The following is a 17,984-nucleotide window of genomic DNA, read 5'->3' as shown; positions in this document are numbered from 1 at the left end:
AGTACATGTGCTGATAAGGAGGGGGAACGGGAACAGGCAGCCAGAGATTAGCCAATGTTGAATGTGAAGGACCATGTGAACACGGACCAGGGATTCAGTATCCAACTGTGGGCAAATAAGCATAGACAATATTGAGGAGGAGGACTATGGTAGGGAAATAATGAGTGCCTTAGAGAAACATAGTAGAAAAAGTAAGGGGGTTCATGTAGCAGAGACAGTGACAGCGCCCCACAGCCGGAGTTTGACAGAGTGCATGCAGGTGACAAATGTGAGTTAGGGGGAAATGGAGGCTGCCTGGACAGTGGGGTGGGGAGAGGCAGGGCTCAGATGTTTGCCCTAACACACTCACAGTTTAGGGAAAGGGTCAAAGGCAGCAGGTATGGCACCTGGAGGCTTTCATATTCCATCCTGCAGGTAATGTTCTTGCCGTCTGCTTGGCTTGGGGGCTCCACAGAGCTTTGAGGTGGAATTGGGCTTCAGGGCCTCTGCAGTGTGGTTAGGTCAGGCTGAAAGAACCATTAAAAACACATTTCACAGGTGCTCTGCAGCAGAAGAAAGAAAGCCCAGTTCCCTTCTTTCTTTCTTTCTTTCTTTCTTTCTTTCTTTCTTTCTTTCTTTCTTTCTTTCTTTCTTTCTTTCTTTCTTTCTTTTTTAAAGACAGGCCAAGTTGTCTTTGAGCTTATGAGCCTCTAGCTTCAGGCTGCTTAGAGGTTGAAATTCAGGCATGTGCTACTATGCTTGGTATTGAAGGGGAAGTTTAAGGGTATGGGATGGCCAATTTGAAATCCAAGCTCTGGGACAATGTCAGGAGCCATTCTGTTAAAGGGGGTCATTAGGCAGGTGGACCTTCTAGAAGGGGATCCGGTATTTTGCATGGTCTATACTGTGATGCACCCCAGAATTGCTTCTAACCTCTGATAACTCTGTAATTTGTGTACTGCTACATCTACAAAATCTGGTATGGCATGAATTGTCACTTTCTGGGTATTTACCCACTCTGATTGATCAAACTTCTTAAGGGATCTTATTGAAGATGTGCTACTGTTCAGATGAATTAATTCCTGATTATGGAATTCCTGGTCTGACTCAAACAATTTTAAAGTTAAATTGTTTTAGAACTTCTAAAACATTTTTAGATGATTGCAATAAATACCTTTGTGGACCTCCATATACCTTACTAGGAGACAGGCTTAAGACAGATTTGTAGCCTCAGGTAGACTTCACTCATGAATTCTGGTATATAAATATAGGCAAGGTGGTTTAAACTTCCCACGAACCCAAAATATAATGGGGCTACCTAGAAATGTCTAAATTAAGTACAAATCTTGATGTCATTAAATAAAAACTGTTTTGCTGTAATTCCTTATACCCTGTCAGGTTATGGCATTATATACTGTCATTCTAAATTTACTTTGTTTCTTGGAATGAAAAACAGATAACATTACTGGAAATGTATAGCCAGTCCTAATTTACAAGACATATATTCTTGTAACTTTTGGACCCTGTTAACCTTTAGGCCTTGTCAACCTTTTTCACTCTGAACTCACTATGAATTTATGTAATGGATACATAGATAAGAAATGCTTAGTTTTAAAACATGTAATGTGTTGTATTTTAGAATCCATCTGTTTTTGTGATTAATTGCTTTTTTTGACTATGAGAAAATTCCTTTTCTGGGAGCTTTGTCTCAGAGGCATAAAACTATGACCATATAATAAATGTTAGCCGAAACCCATTAGCAGAAGCCCAGTGGTAGAAGCCCATTGAATGGAAGCCCTCTGGAATTTGATTCATCCAGGAGTTGTAAAAATGTGTATAGATATGTGCTTACATGTATATATGTCCATCTGTCTGGTTTTTGTGCATATATTACATGAGTGCATGCCAGTTGTCTGTCTGTATGTAAGGAGCTCCTTCTGTATCATCCATTGAATGTATGTAAATATGTACAGGCCCGTATGTCTGATTGTTTATGTGTACATATGAGCTGATACTATGGAACGGGCAGACTAAACTTGCTACAGTTTCTGCAGAGGAGATGCTAGCTGAAATCAACACCATCTCATATAAAAACTTGTGGAAGTTTGTTAAAGTTGAAGTTAACGTTTTTACCTTTATCCACCTTTTATCTTAAGCGTGTGTGCATGAATGGTCTTTGCTTACTTTCTATCCTCTTTTCTTTTCCTATCAATTAACAAATAAGTGAGTAGATTCAGGACCTAATTGTGGAGGCCTCCATCATGGCCTGATCCTCCACATGAGCTAACCTTAGATTGAAGAGCCAGCTTTTTACAAACCCTTGCAGTTTTGGCTAGACACCACTTTTTACAGTCTTGGCTACAGAAAAAAAAAAAAAAAGGTTTAGGTTTTCCTCATTAGCAGCAATGTCGCCAGTCCCTAGACCTAGAGAAGGAATCCTGGTCTCCTTCCATCCTTCTGTCAATCATCCATGGTGATCAGTTGACTGAGCCATCAGCTTGTCAACCCAAATGATAAAGTGATCCAGGATTCCAAATCCAATCCTAGATCCTACCCTGGACCCTGGAACCTTGCCAAAGCAGAGAGAGACTTTGGCAAACAGACTTTAGCAGAGGGCTCAGTGAATATAGATACTTGCTGTCAAGCCTGATAGTCTGAGTTCAATCCCCAGGATTCACACGGTAAAAGGACAGCTCCTGTACCTTTTTTCTCCAATTGTTTCATGTGTATCATGTACACAGAGACACAAATAAAAAAAAATATAATGATATATATTAAATAAAATTTGAATTCAGGTCCTGAAAAGCCAGATAACTGCACACAAGTCTATATTTCAAGGGGAGGGACTAATAATACACAGGTCAAGCTGCCAAATGGCCTATAGGAGGGGCTGGAGAGGTGGGTCAATTGTTAAGAGCACTGGCTGATCTTTGCAGGTTCAATTACCAGCACCTGTATGGTAGCACACAACTGTCTATAACTCCAGTTCCAAGGGCTCCCCCACCCTCTTCTGGATTCCTCTGTGTATATAAAAATATAGGGACTCTAAGATGGCAGCAACCAGTGTGCACCATTTCTGAAGGGTAGAGGATCTAAAAACTCAAAATATGGTGAGTGGATGGGCTGATGAAGCCAGAGCATTGACTTTGAGGCTTCCTAGGCTAGAGGGGACAACCCAAGAGCTGGACAGATTGGATCCAGGACCCCTGTGGACATCTCTAGGGTCTGAGAGTGGCTAACTATCAACCACCTGCACTTTTGTCTGTATCTTCACTTTCTATGGAGGCACAGCAGTAGCAGGGAGTGCATAACCACAGGTATGGGGCCATCTTACTCTAAAGGTCAAATGGAGACCCAAATCTGAGAGTAGAAAACTGTGGGCCCTTTGAGCTTACTGCACACTCTTGCGAGTGAGTTCCTGGGCTCTCTGAGCTTTCCAAAAACCCCTGCGAGTGAGTACATGTGCTAGATAAAGTATACGGAGCCCTGGGTCCCTCTATGCTAACTAGCTGCCAGGTATCAGATCCCTCCACCACACCCCCACTGTGGGCAACATAGGGATTCCTGGGACAGTGTTCTGAATATTAAAGCCCCTGTTCTGTGAGTCTCCCAGTGGAGTCCAGCCAAAAAAAATACTGAAAACAATTTCTGGGGCCAAGATGGTGCAGCACAGAAATATCTGAACACTTGGAGGTCAATACCGAGACAGGCCTGTGGGCCACTGAGTCATTCAGGGCACCTGAGCACACCCACTGTGTCTGCAAACCACAACCTGCACTTACAGTCTTCCCTCACACTCCACTCTTTCAGGAAGGCACACTTCTATGCACACTCCTGCGCTAACACACATGCATCTGCAACATTCCTCCCTTAGCTACATCTGAAACACCAACACCCACTTTCACACAAGCAGAAATTTCTCATATTCCTGAAGAATACTCCAGACTCCAGATACAGAAAGACTCAGTCTCCAGGAAAAAACAGCTAAGGCTACTGACCATCAGATGGTTAGAGACAGGCTTAAGAACATGTCTACCAAAAATCAGGACCTCATGGCTTCACCAGCAACCCCCCAAATCAATGGATATTTTAATTCATTGGAAATACAGGAAATTTATTTTAAATCTATGCTTATCCAGTTATTATATGCACATAAAGATGAAATGAACAATGCTCTTAAGGAAACACAGGCATATATAGCCACACAAATAGAGGCACACAAAAAAATAGAGGTCATCATGGAAAGACAGGAACCCAAATTCAAACAGATGAAGGAAATGTGCAAGACATGAAAATAGAATTAGAATCAATAAAGAAAACACAAAGAAAACTCTGGAGCTGGAGAATCTGGAGAAAAGATCAGGAACTACAGAGGTAAGCATCATCAGTAGAATACAAGAGTGAAAGAGAGAATCTCGGGTGCTAAAGATACACTTGCAGAAATTGATGTTTCTCTCAAAGAAAAAGTAAAATCGGAAAAGTTCCAAACACAAAATATGGAAGAAATCAAGGACACCATGAAAAGATGAAATCTAAGAATACTAGGAATAGACAAAAAAAGAAGATTCCAGGCTCCCAGGTCCAAAAATTATTTTCAAAAAAAAATCATAGAGGAAAAATTTCCAACTTAAAGAAAGAGATGTCCTTAAACATACAAGAGGCTTGCAGACAGCAAATAGACTAGACCAGAAAAGAAACTCCTCATGTCATGTAATAGTCAAAACTCTAAATCAAAACAAAGAAAAAATATTAAAAGCAGCAAGAGAAAAAGGCCAAGTAACATATAAAGATAGACCTATCAGAATCATACCAGACTTCACACAGAAACCATGAAAGCCAGAAGGGCCTGGTCAGATGTCATGGAGACTCTAAGAGAACACAGATGTCAAACCACACTACTATACCCAGCAAAACTTTCAATCAACACAGAAAGAGAAAACTAAATATTCCATGACAAAACTAAACTTAAACAATACCTGCACAGCAACCCAGTCCTACAGAAGATACTAGAAGGAAAACTCCAATCTAATGAAATCAATTACACCCAAGAAAAATTTAGACATAGATAACTTCACAACAACAACAAAAAATCAAAAGAAAACAAGCACACAAATACACTATCACCACCAACTCCACAATAAAAGGAATAACACTCATTGGTCACTATTATCTATCAACATCAATGGTCTCAACTTTCCAATAAAAAGACACAGGCGAACAGAATGGTTGTGGAAACAGGATCCAACATTCTGCTGCATCCAAGAAACACACCTCTGCAACAAAAACAGATACTACATCAGGGTAAAGGGCTGGAAAAGGTTGTTTTCAAACAAACAGACCCAGAGTAGCTATCCTATTCTCTAATAAAAGAATTTCAACCAAAATTAATCAAAAAAGTTGAGGAGGGGCACTGCATTCTCATCAAAAGAAAAAAAAAAAAACACCAGGAGGACATCACAATCCTGAACATCTATGCCCCAAATACAAGAGCACCTGCATTCATAAATAAAACATTATTAAATCTCAAATCACACATTGACCCCAACATCTTACTAGTGTTAATAGTGTTCAACACCCCACTCTCACCAAGGGACTGATCATCTAGAAAAAAACTAAATAAGGAAATAATGACACTTACAGAAATCCAATGGACCTAATAGATGTCTACAGAACTTTTCACCCAAACTCAAAAGAGTATACCTTCTTCTCAGCAACTCATGGAAACATCTCCAAAATTGACCATATAGTCACGCACAAAGCAGGCCTCAACAAATACAAGAAGGTCAAGATAATCCCTTGTGTCCTATCAGACCACCATGGCCTAAAACTGGACCTCAACAACATCAAAGATAACAAAAAGCCTACATACACATGGAAACTAAACAACTCTCTACTCAATGACAGCTTGGTCAGGGAAGAAATGAAAAAAGAAATTAAAGACTTCTTAAAATTCAATGAAAATGAAGACACAATGTACCCAAACTTATGGGACACAATGAAAGCAGTGCTAAGAGGAAAGTTCATAGCATTAATTTCCTCCAGAAATAAGTTTGAGACATCTCACAGAAGCAACTTAAAGGCACACCTAAAAGCCCTAAGGAAAAAAAAAAAAGAAGAAACAGACACACTCAAGAGGAGTAGATGATTAGAAATAATCAAACTCAGAGCTGAAATCAATGAATTATAAACAAAGAAAACAATTCAAAGAATCAGTAGACTTGGGGATGGGCATAGGTGAGAAGAGGGAGGAGAGAAGGTAGGATGCCACAGCCAGGGTACAAAGTAAATAAATTGTAATATATAATAAATAAAAAATTTAAAAATAGTAAAGGGCCACTAGAGTATAGCAGTAAAATTCAGTGAAAATTTAAAAAAATGGGGTACAGAGCTAAACAGAGAATTTTTAACAGAAGAATATAGTATGGCAGAGACACTTAAAGAAATGTTCAACATCATTAGTCATCACGGAAATGCAAATCAAAAGACCCTGAGACTCCACCTTACACAAATCAGAATGGCTAAGAGCAACAACTCAAGTGACAATACATGCTGGAGAGGATGTGGAGAAAGGGAACCCTCCTCCACTGCTGGTAGGAATGTAAAATTTTACAACCACTTTGGAAATCAATCTGGTGCTTTCTCAGAAAATTAGGAATTAAAATCCAGCAATACCACTCCTGGGCATATACCTTAAATATGTTCCACTATTCAACAAGGACATTTGCTCAGCTATGTTACAGCAGCGTCATTTGTAATAGCCAGAATCTGGGAACAGCCTAAATGTCCCTCAACCGAGAATGGATACTGAAATTGTGGTGCATTTACACAATGGAATATTACTCAGCTATTAAAAACAAGGAAATCATGATTTTCAGGCAAATCCATGGAAGTAAAAAAGATCATATTGAGTTAGGTAACCCCGAAGTAGAAAGATACACATGGTATAAGGACTTTATTTCTTGATCTTAGCAATTAAGAGCATATACTTCTTTCATAGAAACTTGTTTCCCAGCTTCTATGTTCGATAAGTCACAACTGCCTGTTACTTTTTCTCCATTGATTCAACATTCACTTCTGGATTCCATGGGCACGACATTCATAAGCACATAATTACCTATCAACACATACACATCATTAAAACCTAATTAAGTATTTTAAAAATTAAAAAATAATAATATATATAGGGCTGGAGAGATGGCTCAGAGGTTAAAAACACTGGCTGATTTTCCAGAGGTCCTAAGTTCAGTTCCCAACAATGACATGGTGGCTCACAACCATCTATAGTGAGATCTGGTGTCCTCTTCTGGTGTGCAAGTGTACATGCAGATAGAACATTGTATTTATAATAAATAAGTCTTTTAAATATATAATATATATTATATTTATGTATATATCTCTATAGTATATATTATTATGTATATTTTAAATGTTCTTTGGTACATATCTCCATAAATATTTGATTAAAAAAAGGAAGGGAAGTCAGTTGTGATAGCACAAGCCTTTAACCCCAGCACTCAGGGAGGAAGAGGCAGGTGGAACTCTGTGAGTTTGAGGCCATTCTGGCCCAGGACAGCCAAGGATACACAGAGAAACCCTGTCTTGAAAAAAAAGTAAGTGATAGCCAGGCATTCAGAAGGCACAGGCAGGAAAATTGCTGTGAGGTTAAGGCCAGCCTGGTTTACATAGTGAGTTCCAGGTCAGCCAGGGTTACATACAGAGACCACATATCAAGGAGGTGAGGTTGGGGAACTGGGGTGCATTATCTGTAAGCTCAAGAGTTCATGGTCATCCTCAGCTACATAGCAAACTAAAGGCTAGCCTGTGCTACATGAAATCCTGCCTGCCTTCTTTAACTTCCTCCACATCTGGTCTGAACAAGCGGAGGATATGTCATGTCCCAAGGACATCAACCATTCTCTTACTTCACTCCAACACTTAACCAAGTACCCTCTGCCAGACCCTGGCAGTCTTGCTGCCTGTAGGGAATGTAGCAAACTGAAATTCAGAGCGCCCAAACTGGGAGACAGCCAGAGATACATTCCTGGGATCCTCGTCCAGCTTGGCAGACAAGAACATCATCCAACGATGCTGGGCCCCTTCTTGGGGTAGAAGATAGCCACAGAAAGATGCAATATGTCTGGCATCTGCTTCATCCAGGTTATCTGTGTGATTGTCATATTCTCTTTAGAAGCCAGGCTACAGTACAAAGATGCAGACTCATCTAAGAAGTCAGTCGCATTGGAGGGTACCCGCACAGTCCTAATGCCACCTGGGAAAACAGAGGCGTTATTAATTCATTTAATGTAATTTATTTTAAAGATGGATTTATTTTTATTTTATGCATGTTAGTGTTTGCTAGAACATATGTACATGCATCACATATATGAATCACCATGTGGGAGCTGAGAACAAAACCCAGGTCTTCGGTAAGAGCAGCCAGTGTTCTTAACTGCCAAGTCAACTCTCTAGCTCCTTATTTTACTTATAATCATTATCATAAAGTACAACTTTATTATTGTTATTATTATTATCATTAAAATAAACAGGGTCTCAGTATATAGACAAAGCTGGCCTGGAACCCAGAGGTCTGCTTACATGTGCCTCCAAGTTCTGTGATTCTGTGTTTAAAGGAGTGTGCCAGCACACTGGGCTGGATGCACCACTCATAACTGTGGAAATGGAGGCATAGAAGAGTTTGCTAGGAGATCACACAGGCATAAGACAACAAGGTGGGATTTGAACCTGGGCCATTCATAGTCACTACATTAGGCCCTATCTGAGACTCTTTCTGTCTTTAGCCTAACACACAGTCAGCTCTCAAAATTAGTAAATACAGTGTCAGGCATTTCTGATTACAAGGACAATGACTTCAGCCTCAGGTTCTGGGACCCCAAACCCCTCCACGGTGACCCAAGGGCCTCCCTACATGGGGTTGCCATTTTGGCCTCTGTTTGTGCATCTGCAGAATGGGTTGTCTAGTGCAGATGTAAATGTCCACTGATAGTCTTCCTGTGTAGAGATTTAATACCTCTAAGGGTTGGATCTTGAGAGAAGTCTTTCTATTTCTATTTTTGTGTGTGTGTGTGTGTGTGTGTGTGTGTGTGTGTGTGTGTGTGTTTTCTTGCTTTGTTTTGTTTTTTTCTCTTTGAGACAGGTCTCATGTATCCTCCTCAAACACATTAATAGCCGAGAATGAATAACCCTGAACTTCTGATTCTCCTGCCCCTACCTACCTAGTGCTGTCATAGTGGGCACACCTGGTTTAGGTGGTGCTGAGGACCTAACTTGGAGCTTCACACAAGCTAGGTAAGCATTCTATCATTGGAATAAAGACCCAGCTCCAAGTGGTTGGTTTTTGGGGGACAGTCTTTCTTACATAGTTCAGGATACACTCAAACTTGAGATCCTCAAGCTTGTACCACCAAATCCAGTTTCTAGGTCTTGAGGTCACTGGAAGTATGCCCTGGTTGTCCTACAACTCACTCTATACAGCAGGCTGTTTTTCCACCTGCCTCGCTTCCCAAGTGCTGGCTGGGATTAAAGGAGACCACGTGACACTACAAGCTTGTTTCTTTGGGGGTGGTGGTGAGGACATTGAAGACAAGACTTCAGCATCTCACCTCAACCTCAGGTCCTCTCCACCCACTGAAGTATGGGGCCCATCAATCACGGAGCATGGCTAAGCACAGAGCTCCGTGTGAGGCCAAGGTTCTATCATCAGCATTCGGACATGCTCAACCCTGTGCTTCAGTCTCCAATTCAGTAAAATTAAAGGATGACCAAATGAATGAATGAGTTGACATTGAATCACATGGAGCCTACTGGAGAGGAGGGTGTGGCCGCCAGAGTTAAGGTTACCCGGCTTGAGAGCACCCTGATATTTTCCCCCTCAGAATGTGTATGTGTTATTTATTGTATAATTAAAAAAGTATTTAGTGTGCGTGCCTGTGTATGTGTGTGTGTGTCAGTGGTGGTGATGTATCAAGGTCTTATTTTGGAGCCTAGCCTATCCTGGAACTCACTTTTGCCTCATCTTCCCCAAAACTAGGGTGGCCAATGTGACCCATCATGTCAGATTATTCTATTCGGTTCGGCAGGCCGAACCAGCTCCTTTTCGGTCCACAAAGATCCCAGCTAGATGCACCTAAGCGCCTTGTCTCTCTGAGACCAGGAGTCAACGTCTGGAATCTCAGCTGATCATGGGAAGTGCCTGGAGTACTGTCCATTTACTGCTGCCCCTCGCCCTCTGCACATCCACAGCCAAGCCGGTTTCCAGCTCTTGCAGGGAAGCAAGTCTGAAATTCCAGCACTTTGGAAGCTGCAGCTGGAGGACTGCTGTGAATCTTAGATTGGGCTACATCAGATGGGTCTGAGCTATAGTGAGACCTTGTCCCAACCAACAATAACAATAAGAATAAAAATAATACAGAATAAAGGGGAAAAGGGCAGTAGGGGGAGAAAAGACAGGCTGCTTGAGGGCAAGACTCGGACACCTACTGTTATGTAAACCTGTCATCTTACCACTTGGGCAAGGAGAGGGATTGAGGCAGGAGAATCAGAAGTTTAATGTCTCCTTTGACTGTATAACGAGTTTGAGGCCAGCCTGGGCCATATGAGATCATCCTGTTTTTTTTTGTTTGTTTGTTTGTTTTTTTTTTTCTTTTAATAAAAATAATAGGAAGGAAAAAAGCTAGGTTTGGTATGGCTTTAAGCTCAGCTCTCTGGAAGGCGGGCAGATCTGTGAGTACTATGTCAGCCTGGTCCACATAGAGAGTTCTAGGCCAGTCGGGGCTACGCAGTGAAATCCTGTCGTAAAAAGATACAGGGTCTCATGTAGTACACACAGGCTGGCCTCAGACTGAATATTCTAAGCAAGTAGTTCTCAAATTTCCTAATTTGGGGAGCCTTTAATATACTTCCTTATGCTGTGGTGACTCCCCTCCAACCATAAAATTATTTTAATTGCTACTTATAACTGTAATTTTGCTACTGTTGTGAATTATAATGTAAATATGTAATATATGCAGGATATCTGTTGGAGTCGAAACTCACAGGTTGAGAACCATTATTTCTAGGCTAATCTTGAACTCCTGATCTTCCTGCTAGCACCTCTGAGTACAGGAATGACAAGTGTGTGCTCCCTAGCCCTTCTCTCCGGTCTGAACTAATTTCTTAATGGGTTCTGAGGGGCAGATCTATTGGAAATCTGTGGATTTTCTTGAGTTCTTCTGTGGCATTTCCACATTGAGAGCCTGGCCACTCTCTTCCTCCTCTGACCATGCCACATGACCATGGGGTTCCAATTTCCCCAGGTGTCCCCATTGTGTTGACACAGATGGGCAGATCTTAGTGATTTGGAGGTCAGCCTGATCTACAGAGTAAGTTCCAGGAAGGCCAAAGATACACAGAGAAACCCTGTCATGAAACCACCTCCCCCCACAAAAAAGAAACAGTTCTGTTCCCTTCTCCCTCCCCTTTTCTGCCCTGTGACTATCCCAGTCTGTGAGCCAACACAGCAACACAGCATCTCTAGTCCTTTCCCATACAAAGGCTGTTCTGTCTTTGAATCTCTGGTCCTGTTTCTTTCTTTCTGGTCAACCTCACACACACACATAGCTTGTCAGCCTTCTGAAGTGAAAGAAAAAGGTGGAAATGTCAGATTTCTGAGGAAGCTGATACCAACCTTTATGTTTTTCTTACTAACTTTTTTGCTGTTCTTCAACATGTTTCCAATTTTGATAGATTTTTAAAATGTTTTCAATGTATGTATGTATGTGAGTGTATGTATGTAGGTAGTATATGTGTGCCTGAATTTGTATGTAGTATATTATGTAATGTGTGTTTGTGTATATGTAGTTTGTATATGTGTGTGTATGTGTACACTGCGTGTGAGTGTATATGAATGTACATATGTGTATAGTGTGTGGGGGCTAAGTGCATATGTGTTTGTATATGTAGTGTGGTTATGTGTGTATGTGTGTGTGTTGATCAGGCTTGTTTCTAGAGTTTTTGTATAAGCCTATTGCCAGCCCTATCGTGCTCTCCCTGAAGTCTCCAGCCTGCTAGGGTGGATGAAAGTGCTTCTTCAAATAGTAAATATATAAAATTTAAGATGCATTTTATTTATTGTGTATATATTTCACATGAGTGTGCATTGCCATGTCCAGGTAAATGACTGGAAGTCAGATGCTAATGAATGTGAAGGACGTGATAAAGAAACAGAAATAGCTACTCTGTGGGTGAAAGCAGAAAAGTTTATTTCAAATTGCCACGGCTGTCTCTTGTATGCATGTGTGTATGGGGGGGGGGGAGCAAGGAGAAATGAAAGGGAGAAATTCTTCCAGGTTATCAGCAAATGGGTACTAGGAGGATGGGAGCCTGTGAGTGGCAGTGTGTGGATTTGAAGTGTTTAACATGTACCTGTGAGCAAGGACTGAGGGAGCCTGGAGGTAAGCATGGACTTTATATGCTGATAAACCCCAAAGGAATATGTTAGTAGAAGAGCCAAATGCCCCCCTTTTTTTAGAGATAAGGAGAATGACTCCTATTGGCAAGCGGGAACTAATAGCAGAATTTTAGCAGAACTGTTGTATCTGGCATGAATCTGGAGTGGTGGCACCTAAGTTTTAAACAGAGCACAGGAACTGGCTTCTCAAATCCCCAATGAAATGCTGTCTTTTGTCTAATTGTCACAACGTGGGAAAAAGATTTTCTTCAGACTGACAGTTAATTTTCCAGAGTTGGTGCTTCCTTTCTTCCAGGTGGGTCCTGGTGATCAAACCCAGGCCATCAGGCTTGGTTTCAAGTACATTTACCCACTGAGTCACCTCTGCAGCCAGAAAGTGCCTCAACCCATCATTCTTTCTGGCTGGATGCTCAGAGTTTTCTGAACTAGGATGGAGATTGTAATAAACAGGGAGGAGGAAAAGGCTAAATGGTAGCAAGTGTATAAGTATTTTTGAACAAACGAGGAAACTGGTGGCAGGAAAGATGGCTCATTGGTTAAGAGCACCTCTTACTCTCCCAGAGGACCTCAGTTCCCAGCATTCACATTAGCCTGCTCGAAACTGCTTATAACTCCAGTTCTTGCAGATCCAACTCCTTCTGGCCTCCATGGGCACCTCTACACTACCTGTAACTATACACAGATATACACTGATAAATTTTAAAAAAGAAAAAAGAATAACTGGGCATTGTGGCGCACATCCATAAACCCAGCACTCAGGCAGGCAGAGGAAGGTGGATTTCTGGGAGTTTGAGGCCAGCCTGATCTATAAACTGAGTCCAGGAAAGTCACGGCTAAAAAAGAAAGAAAAAAGAAAAAGCAAAACAGAATGGCCAAACCAGCCTAGAGTAAAGCAGTTCTGTCCAACAAACCAAAGTGAGGCTGGTCCTCTGAAGTGACTCACTGATACCCAGCCAAGACAATGTTGAGTGGTCTGCCCACAAGACATTACCTGTCACCAGTCTGTGTGACTCCTTCACTGAAGATGGGTCATTCTTGGGGCCTGACATTGGGTGGTGCAATACTATCAATGAAAGACCTCATAGAGAACAGAGTGTTGATTCTGGGACCAACTGGAGTGACCTTGTCTGGGGATCATGGATTCATCTTGATGTTCCAACAAAAGGGTTTCAGGCCAGGCATGGTGGTACACGTCTTGGGAGGCAGAGTCAGAGGAATCTCAGAGTTCCAGGCCCGTCTGGTCTACACAGTGAATTCTAGGCCAGCCAGAGCTACATGGTATTGGAAACATTAGGTAGGTAGGAATGATGGCAAATCTTGCTTGTCAATATGATACATCTTCGTAAAGCGAACTTCAATTAAGTTATTGCCTTTTTTAGCCTGGCCTATAGCCACATCTGGGAGACATTTTCTTGATTGCTAATGGATGTAGAACCCAGTCTACATGGGTGGGTACTATCCCTAGGCAGGAATGTGAACCAAGGAGTAAGCTGTTACATTGTAACCTTAATAAACTTGGGCTTTTCCTCTATGCTCCAGTTCCCGAAATAATAACCTTGAGACTTTATTCATTGTGAATAAAGGCCTAGGCCATAATCTTTGGCTCATTCCCCTAATACTTTATAACCTATATTGTCTTTTTATATTGTTTGTATGCCTCATGGCTGGTTTAATGCGGCCATCTTCCTCAGAGTCTGGGGCGAATCTCTCCTCTCTTTCTATCCCAGAGTTCATCTCTCTCTGCTGGAATTCCCACCTCCTATTTCCTGCCTCAACTAATAGGCCACCAGCTTTTTATTGGTAGGTGATTTTTCCATATAGCATACAGATATTCTCTCTACATTAAGTAGTATTTCATCATGGTTTTGCTTTAAACTCCTATCTTGAGTTTCAGCCTTGGTTACCCTCAGTGATGGACTCTAACCCGTAAGCTGAAATTCCCAAGTTGTTTTTTTTTTTTTTTTTGATCACCGTGTTTATCACAGCAACAGTAAGCAAACAAGGACAGCAAAGCAGATATCGTCACCAGATCTCTGATGCTGTCTGATGGAATTCTTGGCTTTGGAGGTAGTGCAAATGGGTGATTTGTAAAGACAACATGTTCCCAGAGTTTTCATGTGATGGTCAAAAGAGCATTAGATCAGACACAGATTTGGGCAAGGAATTACTGCTATAAGGGGTTAAAGGTAACTGAGGATTGACGTGGCACTGGATCTGCAACGTCCTAACTCTACAATCATGAACTCAGCCCGTCCAACAGCCTTGTAGACTAGCTTTTTATTTTTGGGGAGCTTCAGTCCACAGAAATTTTATGAGAAACACATAAGGTTTGTGGCACTGCTGTGGCTTTTGTTAGTGGTGGTACAGGAGAAGACAAAGCCCAGGCTAGATGCTAGCATCTTGAGGAAGTCCCTTAATCATGACTTCACTGTAGAAAAGAATCTTAGCTAGCATGGAGCAGAGTCAGTGATTATGAAAAATTGTGGGAAGGGCAGGTGAGATGGCTCAGTATGTAAAGGCACTTGCAACCATGTCTGAAGACCTGCTTTTGATTCCCCAGCACCATATAAAACCAAGCAAAGTGGTAAAGTGTTCTGGCCTGCATGACACTTCACACAGATGAGGTGGTATCTGCCTGTGGCTTCCTGAGTGGGCGAAAGGGCATGTGTGTTTGCGCTTTTTGGAAGATATCACCAAATTGCTGACAGGAGCAGCCTATGTTGGCAAAGCAAATGCAGCCATGGCCTCTACTCAGGTGCTCAAAGTTGGCACAAAAGTGCTTTTCATAAAAATTTCAGATGCATGGGCCAGCGAGTAGGCTCAGCAGGTAAAGGTGCTTGCAGCCAAGCCTGACGACCTGAGTTTGATCTCCTGGGATCCTACATAGTAGAAGAACAGATTCTGGCAAGTTGTCCTCTGACCCTCACATACATGCCATATGCATGCTTGTGGCACACCATAAAATAATGACATAAATGTCAATGTTCTATTTTTAAGATTTCAGATATTGATATTTTTCCAAAAAGGTGCAAGGGTTTAGGGGTACAGGAAAGAGAAACAAAGGAAGGCATGGGAAGAGAAGGAAAGTGGAAGAGAGGGAGGGGAAAGACAGAAGGAAAAAAGTAAGAGAGAAGCTTTGAGTTGTAAATGACTCCTCTGATCCCAGCAATTGAGAGGCCAAGGCATGAGGTTCCTGGGCTACAGGGTGAGTGTGGTTGACATCTCAACACCAGAGAGTTGAAGGTTTTGACTAAAATAAACAAAAACAGTAAGTGGTACAGATTGCCTACATAAACACAATACTTGCCCATATTTCAAACAAGATTGTTAAAATAGCAAGCTAGGAGCCAGATGGTGGAGATGCATGACTTTAATACCAGCACTCACAAGGCAGAGGCAGGTGGATCTCTGAGTTCGAGGCCAGCCTGGTCTACAGAATGAGTTTCAGGACAGCCAGGGCTACACAGTGTAACAAGGAGAGAGGGAGAGTGGTGTCATTAGTTCTGTTATCCCAGCTCTTGGAAGGCAGAAGGCAGAGGATCAAGAGTTCATGGTCATCCTTAGCTATGTAGCAAGTTTGGGCCCAGCCTGCGCTATAAGAGACCCTGCTAAAAAAAACCACAAGAATTAATTTTAAAAGGGAGAAGAAATAAAATAAAATAGCAATGAATCCTGTTTAAGACTCAAGCATATCAGATCTTTGCTGTATTTTTTTAATTTTACTTATGCAAGTGTTTGTGGCGTGTGTGCATGCACATGCACCCACATACATGTATAGTGATCAAGGAGGCCAAAAGAAGCTGGAGTTACAGAGTTACAGGTGATTGTGAGCCATTCAGTGTGAGTGCAGGGAACCAAACCTAAGTCCTTTGCAAGTGCAGTCCATGCTCTTAACCCCTGAACCATCTTTTCCACCCCAACACATTTGCTGCTACTACTTACTGTCTCTCCCAGCTTGAATCTGTAAGTTCTCAAAATTAAAAACCAAATTTTAAATTTGGATAACAGTCCAGTGTATTACTCAGCAAAGTGGAAGCCTAAAGGAGAGGGGAGAGTTTACTTTGACAATTATGACTCACAGTTGTTTCTCATTCCTAATCAGCTGCTCAGGAGCAACAGTGTGATCTAGCTCACTTATCAAAAAAAAAAAAAAAAAAAAAAGGCAACTCTTGTAAGAAAACATTTACTTGGGGCCTTGCTTATAGTTTTTGAGAGTGATGATTGTCATGATGGGGACCAGAGAGGCATCATGCTGGAATAATAGCTGAGAGCTTTATACCCACTCTGGAGGGAGCAGGCAGAAAGAGACAAAGAGACACTGGGCCTGGTATGGCCTTTTGAAACCTCAAGGCCAAACCTCAGCGATACACCTCTGCTGGAGCCTGCCAACAGAGTCAATCAGTTCCTGAGTGGGGAGTGAGGATTGAAATAATTAAAGCAAGTCACACTATACATGGGATCAGCTTGAGAGGGTTGTCAGTAAGACTGCAGCTGGGAGTTTACTCCTCAATTCATTTTTATAGGCAAAGCAAAAACAAGTCACATCAATACAAGAAAGAAGTTCAAGGAACTGCTCCACTTGTTTCTTAAAGAGCTTCCTTGTGGCAGATATGGTCCAAGGTCACACAAACAAGTTTTAAGGAACTTGGCGAAATATCCCCTTATCTCTGTCTCAAGGTGAAGGCCAGAGGGAAAACTTGTTTTTTGTTGTTGTTGTTTTGTTCTTTTTTTTTTTTTTCTGGACACTCAATAACAAAGTAGCTTTGTTTTTTTCCTGGACACTCAATAACAAACACACCTCCTCCAACAAGGCTGCACCTCCTAATCATTCCCAAACAGTTCATCAAATGGGGACTGAGTATTCAAACATATGAGCCTACGGGGTCTGTTCTCTTTCAAACATCCACAGGAAGCCACTGCTCTGTAGTCAGTTCTAGGCCAGCCAAACCTACATGAGACCCTCACTCAAAAACACAAGATCAAGGCTGGTGAAGTGACTTAAATGGGTAAAGGCACTTGTCACCAAGCCTGAGAACCTGAGTTCAATCCCCAAGACTCACCTGGTGGAAGGAGAAAAGTGACTGTACACACACACACACACACACACACACATCTTTTAAGCCATGTAATTTCAGAAGCCACCTTAACCATGGATATGGAGGCTGGGGAGATGGCCCAGCAGTTAAAAACATCCTGCTCTTTTGTTCCCAGCACCCATGTTGGGTGTTTCACAACTGCCTGCAACTCCAGATCTAATGGATCTGACACCTCTGGCCTCTGCAGGCACCTGTACACATGTTAACAAACACATAATAAAATTTTTAAAAATGCTTTAGAAGATGTGTAAATGCTTGTGAGGCCCTAAAACCTCTTTCTCTTGAGCCTGCTCCTCCATCATAGGGTATGGACTATCTATTTCCCATGTACCTCTCTCTTTCTAAATGTCCATGTTTAAGTATGTTTAAAAGAAATCTCTTCTCAAGCCAGCAAGATGGCATAGGGACTGGAATTTGGAGGTCTAGACCCTATTTATAGGAGC

This window comes from Psammomys obesus, unplaced genomic scaffold (genome assembly GCF_907164565.1).
Source record: "Psammomys obesus unplaced genomic scaffold, mPsaObe1.curated_primary_1811, whole genome shotgun sequence".
NCBI lineage: Eukaryota > Metazoa > Chordata > Mammalia > Rodentia > Muridae > Psammomys > Psammomys obesus.
Note: the sequence above shows the minus strand (reverse complement) of the source record.